We start from the raw sequence: 27,363 nt of genomic DNA on the forward strand, positions 1-27,363 counted from the left end.
CCAGCCACGGTTCAATAATCTGATACTATGTAACAAAAATGGAGACAAAGGTAGTCTCACTTCTCCACTAGCACACATAATCTTTTCATGGTTATCTTTTCCAATCACATGGGCTTCATTATACAAAAAATATTGATGCTACCTTGAAGCCTACTGAAAACTGCTTTAAAGAAGTTTGGAATTGTCAGGTTCTTTTAAAGGAAGTCAAGAGCCCCCAGAATCAGAAATAGATAAAGGCTATATTTTCCTTTTGCATATCTGACTAGGAATTGACATGCTGCACTGAAAATTAGACTTTGACTAAATTCTATCAAAATGACAAACATTAATTAGCAACCAAGCACAAAAATAGCTGTTTTATCTTTTTTTTTTTAAGATTTTATTCATTTATTTGACAGAGATAGAGACAGCCAGCGAGAGAGGGAACACAAGCAGGGGGAGTGGGAGAGGAAGAAGCAGGCTCATAGTGGAAGAGCCTGATGTGGGGCTCGATCCCATAATGCCGGGATCACGCCCTGAGCCGAAGGCAGACGCTTAACCGCTGTGCCACCCAGGCACCCCTTATCTTTTGATGTAATCTTAGGGGAGTCCCTGCTCTCTGCCTATAAGCACTGTGACAAGCAATTTTCATGGGGGTGAAGTTCTGGAGCACAAAATCACATGAAACTCAGAACCTAGGACACCACTCAGAAGACTATCGCTGGTGTTGCTAAAATCTTATATCTTGTTTGTAAACTGGAACCTGGATCATATTTCTAATAAATCCTATAAGAATACAGTTTCATGCATGGAAAATAGTCTTTGACTTTTTTTTATGCCATTCAGCAAATCCCATATTTAAAAATTTGCCTATCCGTCCTGGACTAAGACATGTGATTAGGTCTTTTCAAAAACTATACAAATATTCTTGGATTGTATCCCGATACCATGCTTAAAAGGTTGACTTCCATAGTGTATAGACTAAAACAAATTTATTCAGAATTATTTTAAAATTACCCAGACACAGTAAAAATAACAGGCCCAAGGAAGCTAAACAGTTAACTGATGTCCCAAATGCCATAAATTTACCTTAGCAGGAATAAAGGCATAGATTCAGATTACATCAAGAAAAATATTTAGTCTACTCTTTTTTTTTTTTAACATTTTATCTATTTTTTTGACAGAGAGAGAGAGAGTATAAGCAGGGGGAGCAGGCAGAGGGAGAGGGAGAAGCAGACTCCCTGGTGAGCAGAGAGACCAATGTGGGACTTGATCACAGAACCCTGGGATCATGACATGAGCTGAAGGCAGATGCTTAACCAACTGAGCCACCCAGGTGCCCCTAGTCTACTTTTCTTTATTGATTGATTTGGTTTTAGTCAAACATGTAGTTTTCCCTATGATAAGGAATTGATCCTAAGTACCAAGAACATCTCTGTCCAGGGATCTTTCTAATATATAGGTTAAATATTCTCTTTCTCAGACTTTGTTTATACCCTCAAAACCTATTGTTTATTTTTTATTCTAAAATTGATTAATTTGTAAGAAAACTCCAAATTTTTGTAAAATAAACTAAGTAATAATAAAAAATTACAATATAACCTTGCCTCCACCTTTCTCACTAGTAAAATGAGCCTTTAAGAGGCTTAATGAGCCTTTGAAAATTTTTACTATTCTTTTGCAAAATATTATTCATTTGTGAGAAAAAAACATAATATCAACATACCATGATCTATGAATAATTAAATTTTCAACTCTCTGTTTTTTTTTTTCTTGTCTTATTTGGGCATTTAACTCACCCTATATTTTTCATTTTTTTACTATTTATATTACATATTCATAAGTTATTATACGATTTCAGAAAGTTTTGTATTTGTTCTCATTGGGTTCAAGACTAAATATCAAAGATATTTTGTTCTTTGGGTGGAGTGAAAATTAGTTTCTACCTCTATAAAATAAATAGCTTATTTTAACTTTGTGTATGTTGTTTTATATTTTATTATTCCATTACAAGAATTAAGAAAAATAATTAAAACAGCTATCTTGAATATATAGATGTTTATTTTCTAAAGTGTCAAAATTGCCATGAAATTTTCAAAATATTTTGTGCTAAAAGAATAGCAAATGCTATAATTTGGAGCTGGGGGGATAATGCACATGAACACTGCTTGTTTCACGATTAAAACAAATTTATGAATACTTTAACGTTTGTAATGCAATGATGTTTTGATCTGTGAGCATATGTTGAACACACAAAAAATTCTTCAGCACTTGATAAGGCAAATATTTCCTGGGAGACAATATTTTTTTTCTTTTTCTATATGCATTATTTGTTATCAGATAAGTAAAATCAGCAAGCTTTGAAGGGGCTCATCATAAAGTGTCAAGGCAGTAGGTAACAAATCAATGGCTGTTTAAATGATTGTTTTTCCCTGAGGGAAAATATATTTTGGTTTGGAGACCTAACTTCATTATGCTTCAGTACATACTGAGTGAAAAATACTATTTCCGTCATTAATGTGTTTATAAAAGCTTTTTGTTGTCTGCACTGAAAAGTCATTCGGTAGAATTTTTTTCTTGTGATGTATTGTCTGGCAGTAAAAGCTAATGCACTCAGTAGCATTTGTAGACTTTCAAATTTTAACTAAATTTTTAAAGAGGAATACGTCTAACTATATTATTAATTATTATGAATTATAATACATCAATCAGAAATGGATATGAATTCAATTTTTTAAGCTAAGCATACCAATCTCTCCTCATACATATTTTATACTGTTCAAGTAGAGATTTCAATAGTTTAATTTTACCACAATGATCACTGCTATTTGAGATTTTCAAGCTCTGCTGAGTTTTCCTGTCTATTATTTTGTTTCTATAAAGATATTTCTAGAGAGAGTAGCAGAACGAGTATTTGAGCTACTGTTGATGTTATATTTGATTCTATAATAGATAAGATAAACTTTTAAAACATTTTAGCTAATCAATATTATTTATAAGCACTCAAATATATACACTCTTTTTAGTCATTGGTAGTTATATACTCTGTCATTTTACTTTAAAATATTTCAGTACATGTAAACAATTATACATTAAAGTGTACGTTATCTTTAAAGTATACCCTAGAGGCTATTAAAGTTTTCTGAAACCTTATTAGCAATCCACACAAAGATAGAAATTACTAAAGTTTCAGATTTTTATGTTTAGTTGGAAAGAATATGTACTGTATTAAAAAACATATATGAAATATCAGATACATAATATTAAATAATATATCTTAAATATATTTTCAGTCTTCGTAGGTTTAAATCATGTAATGAACCATGTCAAAATCTAGACTAACTCTTCTTAGTATGTACAATACTCATACACAGTTCTTTGTGGTAGGTTTCAAAACCACCGTATCTTGGTCTCCTATTGGGTTCTTTGGTCACCTGGTTGGTATAGATATTTTCTTAAAGCACAAAGCTTTAGGAAAGGGGAGAACAAGCAACATATATAGTGGAAACAAATGCCATGCAGCATGAAAACTCAGGATTCTACTTTACTGTAATGGAGAACTCCTTCTCTGTGATTGGTTTCCTAAGAGCTGTTCATACTATGTCTGTGATTGGCTATATGCAAATTAGAAAGCACCAAGATGTTAATCATTAATATGATTAGTGCCTATGCTGCCACACCATTTTTTTTTTAAGATCTTGTTTATTTATCAGAGAGAGAGAGCGGGTGAGTGCAAGCAGGGGGAGGAGCAGGCAGAGGGAGAAGCAGGCTCCCCACCGACTGAGAATCCCTATGCAGGACTCGATGCTAGGACTCTGGGATCATGACCTGACACTTAACTGACTGAGCCACTCAGGCGTCCAGGCTGCCACACCTATCTTGCTGTAAGTGTTATGGAAGTGCAAATCCATAAATCAATAAATTGACACTGAAGAAATGCCCTGACTGGGATATGGCCATCCTGACCTAGTTGGAAACAAAAAGGGGCTGTGACCAGAGCTGGAACTAGAGCTAAAATTAATCTACTCTCATGCTCTACATGCTCCTTTCTGTAGTTACCCTTAACAATCTTTAAGCCTATTATTTGATTTCTACACACTTAATCTAAGCACATTATGTCTGGAAACAGGAAGCTACCTGCATTGTATTTACCCAATTAGTTTGGAAATTCCCTGACTCCGAAGAGCTGATCTAATGCTGTTCCTATAACACTCCCTTTGATTGACATGTTAAAATTTGCCAAGGAGTGTTACTTTAATTTGGGTTTGGTTTGCCCAATATCTTTATGCCATACTCCTGTGTTTTTATTATAGATTTCCCTACATTACCCATGTTAAAGATGCTATGAATTTTCAGTTTAATCTTCATATCATAGTTCATTTTCTAAATTTTAAAAATTTGTTGCATTTCTTTAGATATTTGAACACAGTACAAATACACATTTTTAGAATTCCTGTAGGATGATTAAATGTAATCAGGTGAATAATGAAAAGCTACATAATTTATACTTTATGCATTTTTTTAATGATCGAAATATATAAATTCTGGATGGAAGAATAATCTTTGTAGCTATTTTTACTTTATCCAATAGAAATCATGAAAATCAATGAATGTTAAAAAAGTATCTTATGAATGAGTCAGCTCTCTGATTGAAGATTCAAGAATCATTGCACATTTATTTATTAAAAAAAAATCTCACCTATGACATTTTATAGAGGGAGAAATTTATTTAAAAGAAACCACCTGTATTTAGCCTATAATATTTGTGAGGAAGTCTTCTAGGTAATATCACACATATTATCTTATTTTATCCTCACAAAAATTACTTAAGTCAAGCATTTTAGTGACAATTTACACTTTAAAAACTGAGTTTCTGAGATGCTAATTACAATTTTCAGGGTTACATAGAAAATAGTGAAGATAGAAATTTTGCCTGAGTTTAGAAACAGTCATTTGAAGTTTTTATTTTTTTATTTTTTAATTTATTTTTTTTTAAGATTTTATTTATTTATTTGACAGAGATAGAGACAGCCAGCGAGAGAGGGAACACAAGTAGGGGGAGTGGGAGAGGAAGAAGCAGGCTCATAGCAGAAGAGCCTGATGTGGGGCTCGATCCCAGAACGCCAGGATCACGCCCTGAGCCAAAGGCAGATGCTTAACCGCTGTGCCACCCAGGCGCCCCCATTTGAAGTTTTTAAATCATTGACTTCTCCAAGGTTAAGATTTAAAATAGCAAATATTACATATATCCACAGTTTGTGATATATTCACACATTTAATCTCATTTAATCTTCACAAATTATGTGAGAGCAAACACAGGATCAGCATTTTATAGGGAAAAAAATCTCAGTTTCATAGAAGAAAAGCAAATTTCCTATGAATCTAACATAGAGCACAACTGCACTCAATACAGTCTTACTTGTCAAAATATTACTAATGTCATATTTTTTAAACTCAAATTTTGAATATTTTATTATTTCAAATATACATCAGATACCTTCACATCTGTCTAAAATATATTGGACTATACTAATGTCATTTTTGCAATTTGAATACCTTTATTAATCTCTAAACCTTAAAATATAGAGCCTGTTGATCATACATAAAAAAGTGAACATTGACCAGTGTGTATGTAGTTGTCAAGAACTATTTTCTTAATTGTACAGGTTTTCTATTTTGTAGGAAACCTCAAAATAAAATGTTGTTTCTTTATCTCCAATCACAGAGGTAAACATATTCCAATCACATAAGGGACATTAAAATTAGATACATAAAACTTGACATATTAATTTATGTTATATATGTATATATAGGTGTAGATATAGATATAAAACATATATATAACATATATGTATAAGACATATATAAAATATGTGTGCATGTATATTACTTATATAAATATATTATATACATATAAAATTTAATCCCAATGGTACATTTGCATATCTACATGTTCAAATTTAGAGTAATAATTGAGTCAATAAAGTTGCTTATGACATTTCTCCCTTCCTTATTTTTAATAAAATGATCCTGAGATTTTAAAGTGAAGGATTCTTAACCCCTCTATAATCAAAGTCAATTCATTAATCTAAAGACACCGTAATAAATTCTGAATACACTGGCCTAATGAGGTATGGTGCATTTGCTTAAGACCAAATTGTTTTGAGCCAAGGAGACAAGGGTCCAAATTCTTTCATCCTCTTGATGTTTGTAGGCACATGAAAAAGTTCTTTGATATATCTGAGTATCATTTAATTATCAAAAGTAAAATAGGCCCATGAATTCTCAGGTCTATTATATATTTTAAAAGATTATTTGTGTGTTTCACTTGGAATTGGAGCAGAAAGTCTAGATTTATCACTTAAGAGTATTCTTTGTATCACATATATTTTGGTTTATTTTTTCCCACTCCTCTTTACCTATTATCAATTTTTTGCATCTCAGATTTGACTTCACACTGTAATACCTGCTCTGCAATAAAGACTGGAATTCCTTTAAGAATTTCTCTTTTAAAATTAGCACACTGTTAAACTTTCATAGTTGAGGGTACTGGAGAAACACTGCAGAAAGAAGAAGGCTTCTCTTTCAGGTTCCTGCTGTTGCATGATTAATCAGTGGTATGGGTGTGAGGACATTGGTGGTGCTCTGCTCCAACCATGGTCCCTCAGCAATCTCAAAAAAACTGGCTCACACTCAAGACCACCTTCCTGTGGTCCTTTCACATGGAAACTGGCACTCTAGACTCCTGTCCACAGTGGTGCCTTGACTCTCTCTACGGGTCTACTTCCCTGGAAGTCTGTCTCCTGAGGCCCTTCTAGTGTAGACATGGCAAACTTCAAACCATCACCTGCGGAGTCACACCGACTCTCTCTTCACACCCAACCAATGGCGGGATCTCTCCTGCACTCAAAGGATTACTTCCTGTTTACTTGGGGACTGTGGTCGGCTCTGGCCTGGGCAAACCGATGAACTTCACCACCATCCCATGGGCTACAAAACACCCTGGCCAATAAGGTCTGAATGTCCGTCTTTTGAAAGGCCCCTTCCTTCCAAATTGTACTCTTCTGGGTATCCTCTCTCACCCTTGGACAATCCTCTTAGAGTTATCTTTACTTCTAATTACCCTCCTTTCAAAACTTAATAATATTTCATATTAAAATTTTTTCCTCTGAAGTCAGTGATGGGTTCTGTGCCCTGATTTGAACCAGAGTAATATAGCTATCCTCTAGATTAACCACTTTCACAGCCCTCTACTGTCCAGTTTTATTGTCTGTGACATGGGACACTAAGGGTTGAGATACAGTCTCATTTATTTTTAGCTTTATCTGTCCCCTAATTTTTATTTAGGTTTATCTAATTTTGATATTTCTATGGCTTAATAATGCTAACCATGGCTAAAAAAAAAATCACACTTATCCAAAATGTTGAACAAATACTAAATCCACCTGAAAAGCATCTAGGATTTGTAAGTAAGTGTTGCAGGTCAATGCATGCTGTATGCTCACACACACACACACACACAAATTGATTTTCTAAGTCTAAATTAAAGAAAACTACATTGTTAGTCTTTTTTTTTTCTCATTTCTGATGACAGTTTTGCTACTTTTATAGAGACATGATTATTAAGATCATGACTAGGTTTGGAATGAGACCAAAGCATAAAGTATAATGTACCCTGCAAATCCTGATTTACATAAACTTTATAAGGGATTACATAAAGTATACTGATTTGTATTATTCTTGGTCAAGATGTTCTTTTTCAAACAGGCTAGAATCTTTTATAATCATATTCTTTTATTAATAATTGTTATCATTATTTCAATAAACACTACTGACATTCGTAAAGTAAGAAAAATTACTGTTTTCTCTATGATATATATAAACCCCTCCCAGGGCTTATATTTGTTAAAATGGGAATCAGTAGCTTAGCAATAATATATAGCGTTAACAGGACCTTGTCTGAAATATAGCAAGTGCTCAGTAAATAATCTCTGTCATTACTATTACCAAGTTATGTCATTTTCTTTTTTGGTTTACTTATACATTTTACTCTTATATCCCATTTATGGTTGCTAGTTGTTTTTGATCCAAAATTTAGAGAGGAATTTCTTATAATTCAAGTCATATAAACCAAAGAGTCAATAATTAATAATGTATTTAAATAATTACATTGGTTTTCTACTACTGCTATAGTAAGTTATCACAAACTTAATGACTTAAAACAACACAAAGTTATTATTTTATGGTTCTGTAAGTTAGCAGTCCAGCTTGGGCATTCCTGAGCTAAAATCAAGTTGTTGTCAGGGACACATTCTGATCTGAAGACTCTGGGCGAAAACTTTTCTCCCTGTAGTTCACAGTTTCTAGAGTCTACATTGCTTGGCTCTGACCCCTGAATCTTCAAACCCTGCAACAGTAAATTGAGTCTCCTTCCACTTTCCATTCTTCTCTTTCATCCGCCTCATCTCTCTAACCTAACTGGGAAAGATCCTTCACTTTTAAAGACGCATATGATAAGACTAGACCCATCCAGATAATCCAGGATAATCTCCACATCTCAAATTCAGTCCCTTTAATCACATTTGCATACACACAGGTTCTGTGGTTAGGGCATGGGCATCATTGGGTGCCAATGTTCTGCCTACTACAAAAACCCTTAAATATTTTTAAAGTATTTTTTATATATTAGAAATTTTAGTTGAGTTTTGATTATCATACTCATTTTTTCCCCATTTCAGCATATTTTTTCTTAAATCAACTATTTACTTTCAGTCTATTACCGTGTAGATCAACAACAAAACATCAATAAAAAACAAGTTTCTGAACAAAGTTTCTACCTCTATTTAGCTATTATCTCCCCTTCCTGCTCAATTCTGTTTCCTTCATACAGACCCTCACATTCTCACAGGGGTCCAGTAAAACAGCCTAGCCTACTCTCTGTGTTTTTGTCTGCTTGAGTTTTGGTCTCAAGTCAGGCTTTCTTCCATTGTATTACTAGCTATCTTCCTAAAATCAAATAGATTATCATGCTATTTTTTCAATTTTAATCCCATCTCTTGGTGCACTAGTCGAAATGAAAGGTCATATTCATTAATATTACAAAATCCTTCAAAATCTTTAAAATTTGCTCTCCAGACTAACCTATAAGCATCGCCATCTCATGTACTTTCTTTCAGTCTTCACGTACCTTCCTTTTATTTTTTATTTTTTTCAATTTTTTTCTCAGGCTGTCACACCTGTTTATTTTTTATTTGTACAGATTCATGTCTTTCCAGCATAACATCAGCAAATTTTAGTCACCAAGCAAGATGAAGTTCAAATACATTTTTGGTAAAGTTCACCCCATTACACTGAGCCCAACTAACTACTCTCTTCTGTGATCCTACAGTAGTTGACTCATACTTTTTCACATTATCAGATTCACTTTGCAATTATCTGTTTGTCTGTTTTCTGTCTGCAATGTGTGATTCCTTAAGTCAGAGACATGTTTTCTATAGTTATCTCTATCTCCTATATTTTTGTTTGTTTGATTAATATTATTAAGTAACTAGCTACAAGAATAGGCTAAGAATTCACCCAGACTGAGTAACAAGGTTAATATAGTTAATATATGACATATGGAAAGATGATCTTTTACCTAGGAGCAAAACTTAGCTTTCTCCTTTAGCATATATTTAGAAGAATTTATGAGCTCAAGCGGTTGTAAGTATAGACTAATACTGATGAGAAACAAAAACAAATGATCAAAAAACCTATGTAAATCACTTACCATATTAGCAGGTATGTTTTTGCATTGAAGTGAACATGATATCTCTGTCTATCTCTAACTCAAGAATAAGTCCTAGAAGTAAAAAAAAAAAAATTAAATTAAATTAAAAAAAATCATATTCCTTTTTGGCTCTATGCAAAAAAAAAAAATAGGTACTTTATATATAGTATGTGCTTTAAAGTCAGTTAAATATTACAAATGAATTCTGTTTTACCAATAGTCATCAATATGACTTCAACAGCATCATTATATATAACATATTTCAGGGTTATTGCTAATAATCACTAATCACCAATTTATATGTCACAGATAATTAGCATGCATTCACTCATTAGAAAGGAAGTAACCTTAGGATAAATTTAGTGCCTTAACACGGAGAAACATGACTCCTAAGCAAATAAAAATTTTCCAAAGATGATAGGAAATTTTCTCCCTTCTCTATTGAAAGTAAAAATTTACTGGTTTGAATTTGCCATTTCACTAGAAGAATTATGATAACCAGAGTAATCATGAAGCCTCAATACATTGTGATCATTCTGGGTATTAATGAGACCAGAGATGTTGTTTAAAGCTGTTTAAATTTAAAGACTATTGGTCTGAATAGCAGAAAGAAATCTACCCCGGGAATCTAAGAATGTAGAGCTCATTGCTTTATTTCTCACTTGAACATTAGTCAGCTATGCTAGTGGTCTTGGACAAGTTATTAAAATTTTCTGGGTAAAATATGGAGGTTGGAGTGAATCATCTACAGATTTCCTTCCAGCATTATTAACTATATTATTGTTTCTAAATCTGTAAAATTAATCACCCACAGTAAAGAAGTGAATGTTTTCTCTTCTGAAAGGATGGTTAATTATATTACCAAAAAAACCATGCATTTCAAATTAAAGTAAATATGGGGAGGAACAAAGATGGTGGAGGAGTAGGAGGACCCTAGACCTGCCTTGACCCTCAAACACCACTGGATAAATATTGAATCATTCTGAATACCTAAGAAATGGATCTGAGGACTGATAGAACAAACTATACAACTAGAGGCAGAGAAGAGGCCACACTGTGGAAGGTAAGAGGTTTGGGGAAACGGTTTGGGGGAGAAATGGATTGCTGGTGTGGTGGAGGGGAGGGAGCCCTAGTCACAGAAAGAGATAGGGGGAGAAAGAGAGAGAGAGAGGAAGAGAGAGAGAAAGAGAGTGAGAGGAGTGCACGAGGAAAACACTTCTCCAAAGCCAATGACTGGAAAAACAAGAGGGGCTGATTGTCATGAGTTTTTACAAACAGTGGGGCTCAAAGATGGAGTTTTAGCACCATGGCTGGTGTGGAGCCTGGTGGGTGCTGACTGTTCCTGTGGACGAGGGCAGATAGTCCAGTAGTAAACACAATCTGAGGATCACCTGGGATGCACTGGGAGAGACAGTGCAACTGGAAGAAGTGGCATTTTTGTCAGGATGGATTTTTTTAAAAAGTATCTCTATGCTGCCTACAAGAGACACATTTTATTTTATTTTTTAAAAGATTTTATTTATTTGAGAGAGAAAATGTGAGCACAAGCAGGGGGAGGGGCAGAAGGAGAGGGAAAAGCAGACTCCCTGCTGGGCAAGGAGCCTGACAAGGGGGCTCGATCCCAGGACCCTGAGATTATGTCCTCAACTGAAGGTAGATGCTTAACTAACTGAACCACCCAGGCACCCCCAAGAGACACATTTTAGACCTAGAGTCACCTGCAGATTGAAAGTGAGGGGATGGAGAACCATTTTTCATGCAAATGGATGTCAAAAGAAAGCCAGAGTAGCAATATTTATATCAGACAAACTAAATTTTAAATCAAAGACTGTAAGAAGAGATGAAGAGGAGCACTATATCATAATGAAGGGATTTATCCAACAAGAAGATCTAACAATTGTAAATATTTATTGCCCCCAACTTGGGAGAACCCAAGTACATAAAATGATTAAAAACAAACATAAAGGAACTCGTTGATAATAATACAATAATTGTAGGGGACTTCAAAACCCCACTTACATCAATGGACAAATCATCTAAACAGAAAATCAACAAGGAAACAATGGCTTTGTATGACACACAGGACCAGATGGATTTAATGGATATATTTAGAACATTTCATGCAGAATACGCATTCTTTTTGAGTGCACATGGACGTTTTCTGGAATAGATCACATACTAGGTCACAAATCAAGCCTTAACAGGTATAAGAAGATTAAGATCATACCATGCATATTTCTGACCACAGCACTATGAACCTTGAGGTCAACCACAAGAAAAAATAAAATTGGAAAGATCACAAATACATGGATGTTAGAGAATATCTAACTAAAGAATAAATGGGTCAACCAGGAAACTGAAGAAGAAATAAAAAAAATACATAGAAACAAATGAAAATAAACACACAACGATCTAAAACCTTTGGGATACAGCAAAGTGGTCATAAGAGGGAAGTATATAGCAATACAGGCCTGCCTCAAGAAGCAAGAAAAGTCTCAAATATGCAATATAACCTTACGCCTAAAGGAGCTAGAAAAAGAACAATAAATGAACCCTAAAGCCAGTAGAAGAAGGGGAATAATAAAGATTAGAGCAGAAATAAATGATATAGAAACAAACAAAACCCAGTAGAACAGATAATGAAACCAGGTGCTTGTTCTTTGAAAAAATTAACAAAATTGATAGACCCCTAGCTAGACTTATCAAAAAGGAAAAAAAAAATCTCAACAAAATACTAGCAAACTGAGTCCAACAAACATTAAAGGAATCATCTATCACAATAAAGTGGGATTTATTCCTGGGTTGCAAGGGTAGTTCAATCTTTGCAAATCAATCAATATGATATACCACATTAAGGAAATGAAGGATAAGAATTATATGATCTCGGGGCGCCTGGGTGGCACATCGGTTAAGCGTCTGCCTTCGGCTCAGGGCGTGATCCCGGCGTGATCCCGGCGTGATGGGATCGAGCCCCACATCAGGCTCTTCTGCTATGAGCCTGCTTCTTCCTCTCCCACTCCCCCTGCTTGTGTTCCCTCTCTCGCTGGCTGTCTCTATCTCTGTCGAATAAATAAATAAAATCTTTAAAAAAAAAAGAATTATATGATCTCAATAGATGCAGAAAAAGCATTTGACAAAGTACAGAATCTATTCCTGGTAAAAACTCTCAAAGTAGGAAAAGAGGGAACATACCTCAACATCATAAAGGCCAGATACAAAATATCCACAGCTAATATAACCCTCAATGGGAAAAACCTAAGAGCTTTTCTTCTAAGGTCAGGAACAGGACAGGGATGTCCAGACTCACTACTGTTCTTTAACATAGTACTGGAAGTCCTAGTCTCAGCAATCAGACAATGAAAAGAAATAAAATGCATCCAAATAGACAAGAAAGAAGGCAGACTCACTATTGCAAACAACATGATTCTCTGTGTAGAAAACCCAAAAGGCTTCACCAAAAAAATGCTAGAACTGATACACAAATTCAGTAAAGTTGCAGGATACAAAATCAATGTACAGAAATCTGTTGCATTTCTATACAGCAAAAATGAAGCAACAGAAAGAGAAACCAAGAAAGCAATCCCATTTACAATATGACCAAATTGCTTTTACAATTGCACCAAAAACCATAGGCTACCTAGGAATAAACCTAACCAAAGAGGTAAAAGATCTATATGCTAAAAACTATAGAACACTGATGAAAGAAATTGAAGATGACACAAAGAAATGGAAAAATATTCCATGCTCATAGATTGGAAGAACAAATATTGTTAAAACGTCCATGCTACCCAAAGCAATCTATACATTTAATGCAATCCTTATCAAAACCCCAATAGCATTTTTCACAGAACTAGAACAAACAATCCTAAAATTTATATGGAACCACAAAAGACCCTGAATAGCCAAAACAATCTTGAAAAAGAAAAGCAAAGCTGGAGGCATCATGATTCCAGACTTCAAGATATATAACAGAGCTGTAGTGATTAAGACAGTAATGGTACTGGGACAAAAACAGAAAAATAGATCAATGGAACAGATAGAAAACCCAAAAGTGAACACACAACTATATGGTCAACTACTCTGTGACAAAGCAGGCTAGAATATACAAAGGAAAAAAGTCTCGTCAATAAATGGTGTGGGAAATTGGACAGTAACATGCGAAAGAATAAAACAGGACCACTTTCTTACACCACACACAAAAATAAATTCAAAATGAATGAAAGACCTAAATGTGAGACAAGAAACCATCAAAACCCTTGAGGAAAACACAGGCAGTAGCCACTTTGACATTGGCCATAGTAATTTCTTACTAGATACGTTTCTTGAGACAAGGGAAACAAAAGCAAAAATGAACTATTGGGACTTCAGTACAATAAAAAGCTTCTGCACAACAAAGGAAACAATAATAAAACTAAACGGCAACCTGTGGAATAGGAGAAGACATTTACAAATGACATATCTGATAAAGGGTTACTATCAAAAATATATAAAGAACTTATAAAACTCAACACCCAAAAAACAAATAATCCAGTTAAAAATGGGCAGAGCACATGAATAGACATTTTTCCAAAGAAGACATCCAGATGGCTAACAGACACATGAAAAGATGCTCAACATCACTCATCATTAGGGAAATACAAATCAAAACTACAATGAGACACCACTCACACCAGTCAGAATGGCTAAAATTAACAACATATGAAACAACAGATGTTGGTGAGGATGCAGAGAAAGGGGAACCCTCTTACAGTGTTGGTGGGAATGCAAACTGGTGCAGCCACTCTGGAAAATAGTACGGAGTTTCCTCAAAAAGTTAAAAATAGAACTACCCTACAACCTCGCAATTGCACTACTAGGTATTTACCCAAAGGATGCAAAAATACTAATTTAATGGGATACATGCATCCTGATATTTACTGCAGCATTATCAACAATGGCCAAATTATGTAAAGAGCCCAAATGTCCATCAACTCATGAATGGAATAAAAGTATATATATCTCCACCAAAAAGAATGAAATCTTGCAACCATGTGGATGGAGCCAGAGTATTATGCTAAGCAAAATAAGTCAGTCAGAGAAAGACAAATACCATATGATTTCACTCATATGTGGAATTTAAGATATGAAACAGATGAACATGGGGACAGAAAGAGAGAGGCAAACCATAAAACAGACACTTAACTGTAGAGAGCAAACTGAGGGTTGATGGGGGGGAGGGTGGGCTAAGTGGGTGATGGGTGTTAAGGAGGGCACCTGTTGTAATGAGCACTGGGTGTTGTATGTTAAGTGATGAATCATTAAATTGTACCCCTGAAGCCAACATTACCCTATATGTTAACTAACTAGAATTTAAATAAAAACTTAAAGCTACAAAAATAAAGATAAAAAAATCAAAAAGTAACTGACTTTTCTCCAAATTAAATAAACAAACAAAGGAAGCATGTTTTTCTTCCTTCCTTCCTTCTTCCCTTTTTTCCTTCTTTCCTCCTTTGTCCATCTCTCCTTTCTTTCTCTTTCCCTACTTCTTCCTTTTGACTTGGATAATTTAAAACAAGAATTTAAAAAGTATAAGAGAAGAAACTAAATGCAGATACATGAGTCAAGATCATGAAACAGTAAAAAATCATATGGATAACTCTTTCAAAAGTCCTAAGGATAGACATTATATAGCAAAATATTTAATAAAAACAACAGCGTTGAACATTTTTAAGCCAAAAGCCAGAGTGAGACATAGTTAAAATGTCATTAAAAATGACATAGTTCCTATTATTAAAATGAAACATTTTGAATAAACATATGCTAATTGTTATTTTTTTCTATAACTAAATTAGAAAGGTCCCAGAAAGATCTCTTTAAAGTTTGAAAATAACAACCAAATATTGAAAAATATCCATTGCCAACATTTGCAATTTAATTAATGCTGAAGACATTTATTAAATGAGCATATGAACTCATTGTAAAAACCAGGAACAAACTTTAAATTAATGTTTTGTAAATATAATTTTGTAGAGATCATTCATAATATTGGGGAAGAATTTTGTTTTCTGGAATCTAAGATATAAGTGGGTGGAGTTAACGAATCTAAAGTAGAAGCCGTACACAAATGCCCATAGAGAATAGGCAGCAAATAAGATGTAAAATGGTAAGGTGTATAAATCCAGCACTGTGAGTGGCCAAGACTGAGTGAACCAAAAGAGTACACGTTCACATAGAAAGGGTAGTAACAACTTGACTCCAGATAATCTGTGCTCATGTGACCTGTTCAGTCTTTATAAAAATCTTAGGCAAAGAAATAAATTACAAAATATTTTAAACCAATTAATAATTGCAATAATTAACAATTTTACTTAACTATCTTCAAATAATTTGCAGTTCTTTACACTTTTCCCTATATTTACTATTACTTTGGAGTAAAAGTTTGAGGTCAGAAAGAAAATAATATTATTCCGGGCTTACAGTAAAGGAAATTAAAAGAACTCAAGAGAGTTGATCAAAGTAAGGTCTGGGATTCAAATCAAAGTTGCCAGGCTCCCCTAATCATACACATACCATTATATCACCCAACACTCCCTGGTTTGGACTCGGGATTTTACAAGTATCTATTGACTCATTATATGCAACAAAACAACACACACACACACACACACACACACTGCCATTATTGCTTAAATTTTGGCCCACACTAAATATAAAATGTCAATAATAGACCTGTTTCCTATCGACAGGTCCTAGAATATTGTATAGAAAAATTTATACACATGAAGAGAAAGAGATACAGGAAGATACCAAAACATATGTAACTATGGTAGGATTTCCAGTATTATGGGCAGGGAAAATATTTCCAATATATAATAATTTATTTTATATGAAATATATAGTATATATGTATATACAAATACATATATATATATATATATATATATATACACAATAAAAATAAAAGTCCTAGATAGCACATTAAAATTAGCTTCAAAAGGTATGGCATATGTTTATAATGCCAGCAATCAACTGTAGCAGATGGACACACTGAGTGTGCTCCAATGAGAAACTATAAACTCCTATTTTGAAAAGAAAGAATGAAATAGGGAAAGGAGAGAGGCATTCTCAGTTTACTTTTGTCTGATAAACCTCACCAATATTATGGTCTGTAGAATGCATATTTTTTTCAGAGAGAGAGTTGGGGCAGGGGCAGAGGGAGACGGAGAGAATCTTAAGCAGGCTCCACGCCCAACACGGAGCCCAGTGGGGGCTCAATCTCACTACCCCGAGACCACGGCCTGAGCTGAAATCAAGAGTTGGACGCTTAACCAATTGAACCACTCAGGTGCCCCCAGAATGCATATTTTAAAATGTGTTGCCTCCTTGTATATATAATGAATGTCTTTCTGCTGTGAAAAAAATTTGTGTTTTCTAAGAGTTTGAAATCCATGAAATAATTCTCCCTGTATCTATATTCCTTTAGATAGGAATAATAGAAATTAGAATCTGATGAAAAAACATTGTTTTCTGAATCTACTGATAGACGCATGCTTACAAATAAAGTGTTGACTTTTAACAGAAGCTCTAATGTTTTAACTGAACTACCCATTTGCTGATAGTTTGGGCAAGTTTATTCATTTTCCAAGCTTCAGAGATGGGCTAAGAAATATCTTGAAGATAAAATGAAATATATATCCTAAGCATTCAGCACAGGGAGGGGCCATAGAACATAATAAGTGTCAGGTAATGTGGAGTATTCTCCAATGACTTCACAAATTTCCTTCAAAATGGAGTGACATCACTCCCAGTTGCTGGCTCACATAATTAATGGTCTGCCTTTTTCAAGAATGTCCTCAGCTGAAAAGAGATGTTTTGCTCAAGTCATGCCCCCTTCTGAAGGCAGCCCAATCCTATGACTACTTGACTCAGGGATATAAAGGCTGGTTCCTTGGCCCCACAAGGCAACACTGTAATGGGCCACTCGAGCTCCAGGATTCTACATAGGCTGAAGCTGAAGCCTTTGTTGAGATTGCTCTTCACCCCAATTTCATTTTCTGACTAATCTAGGTTCTCCCCTTTTCTAATAGGTCTTGATCCTGAGAGCACCCCCCAAATAACTTTCTGTACAATAATCTCTCTTAGAACCAGCTTCCCCAGGAACTCAGCCTCCAACACATATTATAACTTTCTCTTTTCTAGTTTCAAAATTGTGTATGCTAAAATAAATTGTTTAAAAATAATTTTTACACTGAGTACTTTTCTTTTTAGCATCATGTCTTTAAGGCATGAAATACTATACTTATTTCTTTATCCGAGAGTCATTTTATGACTTGAATTCTTTGGAATATGTGATACTTTACACACTTATTCTTTTAGGTCCATAAAGCAAGACTACAAGTACAAACTAGCCCCAAGGCTCTTTTTAAGGCTGAATTGGGAAAATCAATTAGGTACTTACTGCCCTCAGAATATCCTACAATATTAACTTAGAATTTAATAGTTCAGATACATGCTTTTCTTAGGCTTCCTTTTCATAAGTCTCTGTAACATTGCTTTTAAAAATATTTTGAAACTATTGTTCCTTTTACGCCACATTTATTCACATTTATGATACTAATTAGAAATAAACTTCAAGACTCTAGCTTTGGCTTGGAAATACACAAATTTTATCCAAATACAAATTACTCTGGGGAAAAAAACTCAGCAAAATGTACTAAATGAGTAGAATTATTTAATCACATTGAATTTTTTTTCTAGGGAGCAGACACAAATGCAAGCAAAATCTCTACAGACCTTCAAAAAAGAAACTTGATTAAAATCATTGATGAACCAATTAAGTGAGTTCTATTTACCTTAAAACTTGGCTCAAATGCCAACTTTTTAAAATCAAAAACACTGTTTTAGAACTTTAAGCTTTGTGTCTCTAACAATAAACTGTATTCTTTCTTTGAAATTGTCCCAGAATTTTAAGTATTCTCAGGATATAACGATCTTTATTCCTAAAACTAGATTCTGAACGATCTAAGTGTCTTGTTTGTGAATCTGAGAAGCATGTTTCTGCCAGAACGACGTAAATAAACACATTCAACATTCAGTTGCATATATTTCATATTTGTTATTTAAAGCCAGGCACTTGTCCACTGTAAAACAGATTAAAATTTGAAATAAGTGTATTTTAATTGTCAATATATACAATTCTGTGTTTAATATGTTTGTATGTTTTTTTAACAATAGACACTGTTCTATTTTCTATAATTTAATCCTTTGCTCAATTAAAAAGTTCATGTTGATAGAATGGTATGAAAATTTGTATTCTCTGATTTATATAATTCTTTCAAGGGCACTAAGTGTATAAAATCTCTTAGACCATTGTTGATAGTAATTTTTTTTATATTGTTTAAGATTAAATATAAATCAAAAAGAAGGTGATCTCAGATAAAAGATTCATGGTGATAAAGTGTAATTAACAACAACGACAAAAAGTAATTAACAAAAATTGTGGTTTACATGAGAGCACATTTAAATAAATCATATATAAATAAATGTAGTTATATGTAAATTGTAAGGAAAATAGGATACAACTCTAAAAGACTCTATCAAACATTTTTCAGAGTAATTATTTCATTTTACACTTCTATCAGAAATGTGTAAGAGACTCAATTTTTCCATATCCCTTCAATTTTTTTCCAAAAAGTCTGAATAATCCTAGTAGTTGTAGAGTGGTATCTCAATTAGGTTTTAAATTGTATTTCCTTAATACCTAACAATGTTGAGTAACTTTTCATGCTGGCTAAGTAGCTGAGTTGTGATTTGAACCCAGCCTGTCTGAATACACAGCCTACAGGTTCGACAACTAAGTTATATTAAATTAATACAAAATATCTAATTGGCTGTCTAGTTGATATGTATATATTACACATAATCAGCCTTTAGGAAAAGTTGAGTTTCCAGTGTAGTGGGAGTAAAATGAGAGCTCAAATTTATTAGAAGGGCTAAAAAAAAAGAGACATTCAATGAACAAAATTTGAAAAGAAATCTTGATATTTCTCAAGGTTTTTATGATCCTCAAAGGAACAGGTTACTGAAAGGAAAGATGAGTGCCCTAAAATATTTGAAAGTTCCCCACATACCAAATCGGAAAATATTCTACCCCAGCCTGCTGTTGCTAGATCACAAAACATCACCGCTCATATTGGAACACGTAATTATTCTCACGAAGAAGCAGCATTTTCATCTACTAAGTATCTTTTTGCTGAGTCTGAAATTGAGCAAATACATTTTCTCCTAGTGGCATTCTTTATAACCTACTAAAAAGTTTGGACTCTGTCGAGGTAGATTAGTGAGATGGGTAATTTTATGTGTCAACTTGACTGGCTATGGAGTTCCCAGATTAAACATGATTCCTGGATGTGACTGTGAGGGTGTTTTGGGATGACATTAGCATTTGAATTGGTGGATTTAGTACGCAGATTGCTCTACTCAATGTGGGTGGGCACCCTTCAATCCTTTGAAGGACATGGATACAGGCTTTGAAGGCCTGAATAGAAATAAATGTAAAAGAAGCAGAAATTTGTCCCCTTTTTTTCCTGCCTCACTGTTGGACGGAGACAACTCACTTCATCTCTTCTGGGATTTACAGCATGACTCCTCTGGTTTTCAGGCCTTCAGACTCAGCCTGAATTCTACTGACTTTTCTGGGTCTCCAGCTTGCAAATGGCAAATCATGAGACTTCTCAATCTCTTAACAAATTTCCTTATGTATTCACATAAATCCTACTCATCTGTTTCTCTGGAAAATACTGACTAATGAAATAAGATAGCCTCAGATTTACACCCCAAACTTTACTAGAAGAAGCCACTGATACCAGTCAAAAGCCAGCCTTCTCCAATTCCATACATCCAGGTTGTAAGGATCCTGAAGTTGAACTCATGACTGACTGGAAGCTCCACCCAAGGTCTCTCCAGTGATGGGAAAAATCAAGCATGCTTCTACTTCCTACATCCCACAAGGCTCCTCACACTGTTTTCAGAATGAAGTCCTGTTTATAACCTTTTTCTCAGCTTTCCTCACTATCCAACCAAGTGGTACATAGAACCATGGAAGGTCCTATACAGTGAAAGCTATCTAAACGTAGGTCCTGTTTTCTAGACCAGGGGTTGGCAGCCTCTGAGAGTGGCAGACATTCTTCTTGCATCCCTAGTACAGAAGAGGCAGGGTGTGAAGAGAAGATAGGTTGAATCCTGAACGTTCCCTTCTCAACTTCTACTAGAGAACGCTGCAGAGTGGAGGCAGCTGTCTTTCCTAAGGCAGAGTCTCAGACAGACCCCCGCGAAACACACCTCCCCTAAGAATCAGCTTCGAACAAGAAGGACATGGATACAGCCTAATCACTATTATTTGTGGGCACTGAGCAAGAGTACAAATGCAGGTCCACACATATTCTTATCATTTCAACCAGTAAGTAAATTTTCATTAATGAAGAATATGATTTTGCAGAATTTCACCTGACCTATTTGAAAAAAGTCAATTTACTTATTAATAAATTACCAAAACAACACACACACACACACAAACCAGAGTCCCAAACAATCCATGTGTCATGAGCACGCTATGAAGGCACACACACGACATGTGTCTCTCCACAATGTCATCTTTATTCAATCATAAAGCAACGTTAATCCCAATTATAAAGCAGGTAAGGATTCCAAACTCAATGACACTTCACCATGTGAATAAACTTGGCTTCTTCCACAGCATACAGAGCAGGACAGCAGACAAGCCACAAACAAACAAGATAACAGAAGGGTGCAGGAAGTGAACGAACCAAACTCGAAGCCAGTCTATGGGCGCGCAGTTGAGATAAGGCCTCGGTCTGGCCCGGGTCAGCTCTGGACACTGACTGCTTCTGATGTTCAAGCAGGGAAGGATCTCAGTTCTATTCAGAGATCAATGGGGCAAAGACCTCCGTGGCAGTTGCCTTTTTTAAGTGGTCAGACACAGAGGGGTCAGGTCTGAAGATTCTGACAGTTTGCTGCCAAAATCCTTTCCTTTTTAAAGGGATTTAATCAGTGTTGGGTCTCTACAGACCCTCCTCTGGTTCCGCTCGATATCAGTTCTGGGGTGTCAGCTGATGTTGGCCCCTGCGATATGTCCTAACTGCAGTACCTTACCTGCTTGCGTCATTTCTTAACACAGGCCCCTGCTTGACATGAGAGACTCCATTTTGCTCTCTACACTATTCAAGTACCCAATGAGTAAGTCAAATAATAAAAACAACTGCAAGCACTCCTCAGACATGGGAAAATCCTTAACAAATATGACCCACCACAATTTCGAACTTCCTAAACTGAGAATTAACCTATCCTTATTTGGTCATGAATTGATATATGCTGGTTTTGCTCAACTTTCCTATTTCATTTGATTATAATGAGTAAACACATCCTTTTATCAACCGTTGACAACAAACACACAAAGACACAGAAAAAAAATATGTGGATACCAACCAAAGATTTAAAATTATCCCCCTTTTTTGTTTTTTAAAAATAAACAAAATCTTCATATTTCCTAAAAAGTTTACATTGAAAGAAAATAGGTAAGTGTGGGGTTAGGAGTTTTAGGCTTTTATAACTTAATGGGCATCCTGTTTAGATTTGCCGTTTCCAAGAAGCCTTCTTAGGTTTTCAAGGCTAAATTAAGAGATACACATATGTGCTCTGAGAGTATTTACTGAACAGAGTTTTTATTCCATTTTCTGTTATGGTTTGCTTCACATTTAGCTCCTAGAATCTATCAGGTGTGAATAATATTTGTGAAATGAAGAACTAGATATTTTTTAGAAGAACAAGCACCTCGGGTTAACAGGCTACAGAACACTCCAAAGTCAAATTACATAAACTTTTCAATCCTATGTGTCAAAGAAGATTTCTCCAGCTTTTCTATGCACTGATGTGTTTCATTGTTCCTTTAAGTACACGTTGTAAAAGTAAAAAATGAAGGTAACTTAGAAGGAAATTTCTTCCCGTGTCTCTCCTTTTTTAATTCTGAAGTTTTTTAAACTTGTATTTTTCCTTGTTAGAGTTACATAATGGTAACATTATTTATATACACTTTAACAGATATAATTACATAAAGAACCATGATTGTAAGGATGTGAATGCTGTACTGTATATAAGTTAATCACGAGTAAGCTATATTTTATCAATTACAGTGGCACATGCTGCTCAGATAAATAAAGGGTATAACTCAGAATGTTCAGCTGATATTACGAACAATGGAATGTCAGTACTGCTGTTCATGAATAGCACGCCAAGTACTGAATTACAGCTTAAATATTATATTTCGTTGTATTTTCATGAGTATTATATATTCTTAAACAAGAGTGTACAAAGGTAAAGTATCAAATCCTGTTAAGTTACAGAAATTAATATAGATTTGTATTATCAGATTTTAAACAAAATAGAGATCTGCTTGTTATAAAAAATTTTAAATACTTATAAATTCATATAAATATACATGTATATGTACCTACTACATATAAAATAATTAAAAGTATCAAAATGACTAGCATTCATGGAGATGTCAATATGTCAGACACATTTCTTAACATGTAATAAATATGTCACATAATCCTTGAAATAATCTTTGGCTAGCATAATTTCTAACTTCATTTTATGTGAGAAAAACAAAACACAGAGAAGTTGGGCAAACTTTCCAAAGTCAAATGGCCAAAAATTGGTCAAGCCAGGATTCAGAAATCAACTTTCAGACTCAAAATAAGGTATATACAGGTAATCATTCTTGAAATATTTTTGAACATTGAAATCTAGCAATTACTACAGGCTTTTGGGGTTTGGAAGTTAAAGCAATTTATGTGCAGAAGTTATCAACACCACTATTAGGCATAAATATTTATTGAACACTTCTCAGGCAGGATTAGGGATACATAGTGTGAAAAAATGTCAATCCAAAACAGGGCAGGAGGTCATGAAATGGAGAATCTCATGCATGTGATGTGTCCTGAGAAGAGACCTTAAAAGCCAATAGACTGATTTCCACTGAATGCCTGATTTATGGAAGACTGAGACCTAACCCTGACCAATGAACATCCACCAAGAATTTCTCCCCATCCTCAAGCTACTGAACCAACTACTTCAACTCTGTTTGAACTTCTCCTTCTTCGCACTCCTGACCCATCACTACAGCTTGCCCTAAACTGTCAAGGGACCTGTGCATAACTTGCTACAGCATGTTTCCTGAATTGCAATTCCTCTGTGATTCCTAAATCAACAAAATTTCTGATCATTTGAGTTTGCCTCAGTTTCCCTTCTTTATTTAGGTTGCCAATAGAGTTATAAAACTGTTCCGGCTTTCAAGGGGCTTATATTTCATTTGAAAAATTACAGTTCAGAACACAATTTCATTCCAAAAAAGGACATGTGTGCTAGAAAACAAGGTATTTAAAACACTAACTTTATAAATCAAAGTTTGGTCACCAGGAAGCTGGATTTCAGGGATCTCCACCCCAGACCAACTAAATCAGAATCTGCATTTTAACGTCAGACTCAGTTGATTTCTCTGTATACTACAGTTTGAGAAGAGATGAAATAAACCTTGCATTGCACTGTATTATATTCTATCCTCTGCTATTTTCTAACTAAAGATATATTATAAAAGTATTTAGTCATACTTTTCCTCTACCATAATCCCTTCTTTTCCAACCCCAACTATGGCAGGAAAGGGAAAAATAATAATTTTCTCCATAAGTATCATAGAATTATAATAAATAAATATTCAGTCCTGTATATGTCTCTAATCCGATAACTAAAGTATGATCTCCCAGAGGATTTTAAATTCAGTATTATACTGTGTGTGTGTGGATATCATCAGGATGTTTTCATCTTGATTGACAATGAGATTCTGGGTCTTTTCCTTTTAGCCTTCTTTCAGTGTATTCAGAGAATCCAGCTTAATTAAAGCTGAACCTACACTAAGTAGTATTAAGAAGATTATTAAGAAGCTAATGTTTTTTAAAAATGTCACATATTTTGTATCACATAATAAGATATAAAGATTTAAGCATCCTTTCATAAGATTACATATAGTGATGATCTACTCTGAGGATCCAGGAGATAATGAATAGTTGACAATTATAGTTAATACTTGAGAAAATTAAGAACATAACCAGCTTTGTTTCCATGGTGAAACATTAATATTGTGGTCTAAACACCCTCAAGATAACATCATTCTTATCAGAGTTTATCAAATAGTAAAAAAAAAAAAAAAAAAAAAAGGAAGCTGATGTATTTGACTAGATAATCTATAATCCAGATGTCAGTATACTATATTTTGAGCTCCTCACTTAACGAATGACTTGGGTGATCAAAGCTAGCTGTTTTTTCCCAAATTTTTCCTTCACTGTCTCCCTCTTTTCCACTTCCTACTCTTCCAAAAAGTTGGGGCTTTTTATCTGAGAGTTCTATTTAATGCTCTTTAACTCAGTTATTTAACTTCTTTTGTCATGGTGAATTATTGAGGACAACATGACCCTGCCTCTCAAACTTAGACAAACCTCTCATTCACCAGAACAATGACTATAAAGTCTCTCTGCTCTAAGTTAAATAATAATTATTTATTATTATTATTATTATTATTATTATTATTATTTAAAGATTCCTAGCACTGGAACAGAAAAATCTAATTTAGAAGAATTCAGTGAAATTAAAGGAATTAGCTTCCAATTCTCAACACATTATAAATTTAATAATCATAAGTCATTGAGCGGTACAATTGCAAAGACACTTGTTGATTGCTCCTTAGGCAAATAGCTGTTTCTGTAAGGATTACTGCTATTTTCAGATTTTGTCAAATTTTACGTGGATTTAAATTTACTGAATGACATTCAGACAAAAAAAATTAGGTAATTTTGAGTAATGCAATTTGGGCTAGATTTCCAAAGCCATGAAAGCTAGATTCTAGATTTGTATTCTCTTTCTTTCCTACTGAATCTCCTTGTAAATCTACCCGGCACTCTCATACCAAATTTATTTGCCTAGTTGGGTCTCATTGCATTATGAAATTTGCCCCGCTCGGAAGCCCACAGTGAGACCCATTCCCTTCCACATAAGAGCCCAGCTTTTATTGCTATTTAAGACCCTGCATTGTTAACTCATCTAATTCATTGACTATTATTATCCATCACAGTGCTCTTGCTCCAAGCATACCCATCTTTTTAGATGTCCAATTCAAGAGCAACACCTCTGTTATATACTCCCATATAGTTTCATGCCACATTGAGTCCCCAGGCCTTTAAACCTAGGCAACATTCTGTGGCATTTATCACTGTTAGGGAGCACAATCTTACGCTGTTTGCTTTCATCTGTGTCACTACTTGAATGCTTGATATGGTCATTTCTTCTCGCTGAAATAGATTACAATTCTTTGATAAAGATTTATTATATTTTCCATTACTCCAAATCTCTTTTCTGTTTACTTCAGAGTGTAACACTATACTATGCACACAACAGATAAATATTTTACGTGTAAAAAAACACACGTAGTATGTTACAGAATATACTGCTCTTTACGTGAATTACATTGTTTGATTATGCATAATGTGAAATAGGTTTTTTTTTTTTTTTAAAGATTTTATTTATTTATTTGACAGAGATAGAGACAGCCAGCGAGAGAGGGAACACAAGCAGGGGGAGTGGGAGAGGAAGAAGCAGGCTCATAGCGGAGGAGCCTGATGTGGGGCTCGATCCCAGATCGCCAGGATCACGCCCTGAGCCGAAGGCAGACGCTTAACCGCTGTGCCACCCAGGCGCCCCGAAATAGGTTTTATTGTATCCTATTTCGTAGATGACATTCATGAAGCCCAGGAATATTAAATAATTCCATCAAATTCGCAAAATAGTAAAATACGGAGTCAGTACTTAAATCCAGGGATTCTAATTTTGCATTTGTGCTCAAAAAGTGCTGTAGCTAACTATAAGATCTTTACAATATTAAGGTGTATAAAGAAAGACCAAAAAATGGTAAAATTATATTGCATGTGTGTAGGTGTGTGTGGTGTTGGAAAGCAGATGCTTGAAAACATAGACTTGATTATATTCATGAACTGAGAAGTATTAATGTGGTTTTGATAAGTGATCTATGCATTTCAAAAATTAAAAACTGCATCTTTCAAGTACGTAATGCTATTTGAAGTCGACAAAAATTTAGGTAAATTTTGGCCGATATTACTAAGAAAATAGTATAGTTTTATGTATTTTAATTGAGTTAGTTATATTCAAAGTATTATTGTGCTCACTTCAGCAGCACATATGCTAAAATTGGAATGATACAGAGAAGATTAGCATGGCCAAAGCATTATTAAGTCTACCACTAAATATGTAATTTATTGCTTCTGCAATATTAAATCAAACTTCTATTACAGATAATTAGAGTCAATTATTTTCTCATTATAGATTTCCCTACATATATCACTAATATACAAATATTAATTATAAAGTGAGATTCACATATCGAATTATTTCCAATCTGTTCTTCATTGAATATCAATTCAAAAAAAAAAACACAAAAAACAAACAAACAGTTTTTGAGAAATACAATTATCATGTGGATGTAAAAAAATCTG

General features: G+C 34.4%; 1 non-coding gene across 1 annotated transcript; it reads left to right on the forward strand.

Annotated features, from left to right (window-relative positions):
• The first annotated feature begins 27,028 nt into the window (after nt 1–27,028).
• Nucleotides 27,029–27,131, forward strand: LOC121101565. Its single transcript, XR_005833558.1, has one exon. It is a non-coding gene; the product is annotated as a U6 spliceosomal RNA (small nuclear RNA).
• Nucleotides 27,132–27,363: the final 232 nt, after the last annotated feature.

Source organism: Ursus maritimus, unplaced genomic scaffold (genome assembly GCF_017311325.1).
Source record: "Ursus maritimus isolate PB19 unplaced genomic scaffold, ASM1731132v1 scaffold_8, whole genome shotgun sequence".
Taxonomy (NCBI): Eukaryota; Metazoa; Chordata; class Mammalia; order Carnivora; family Ursidae; genus Ursus; species Ursus maritimus.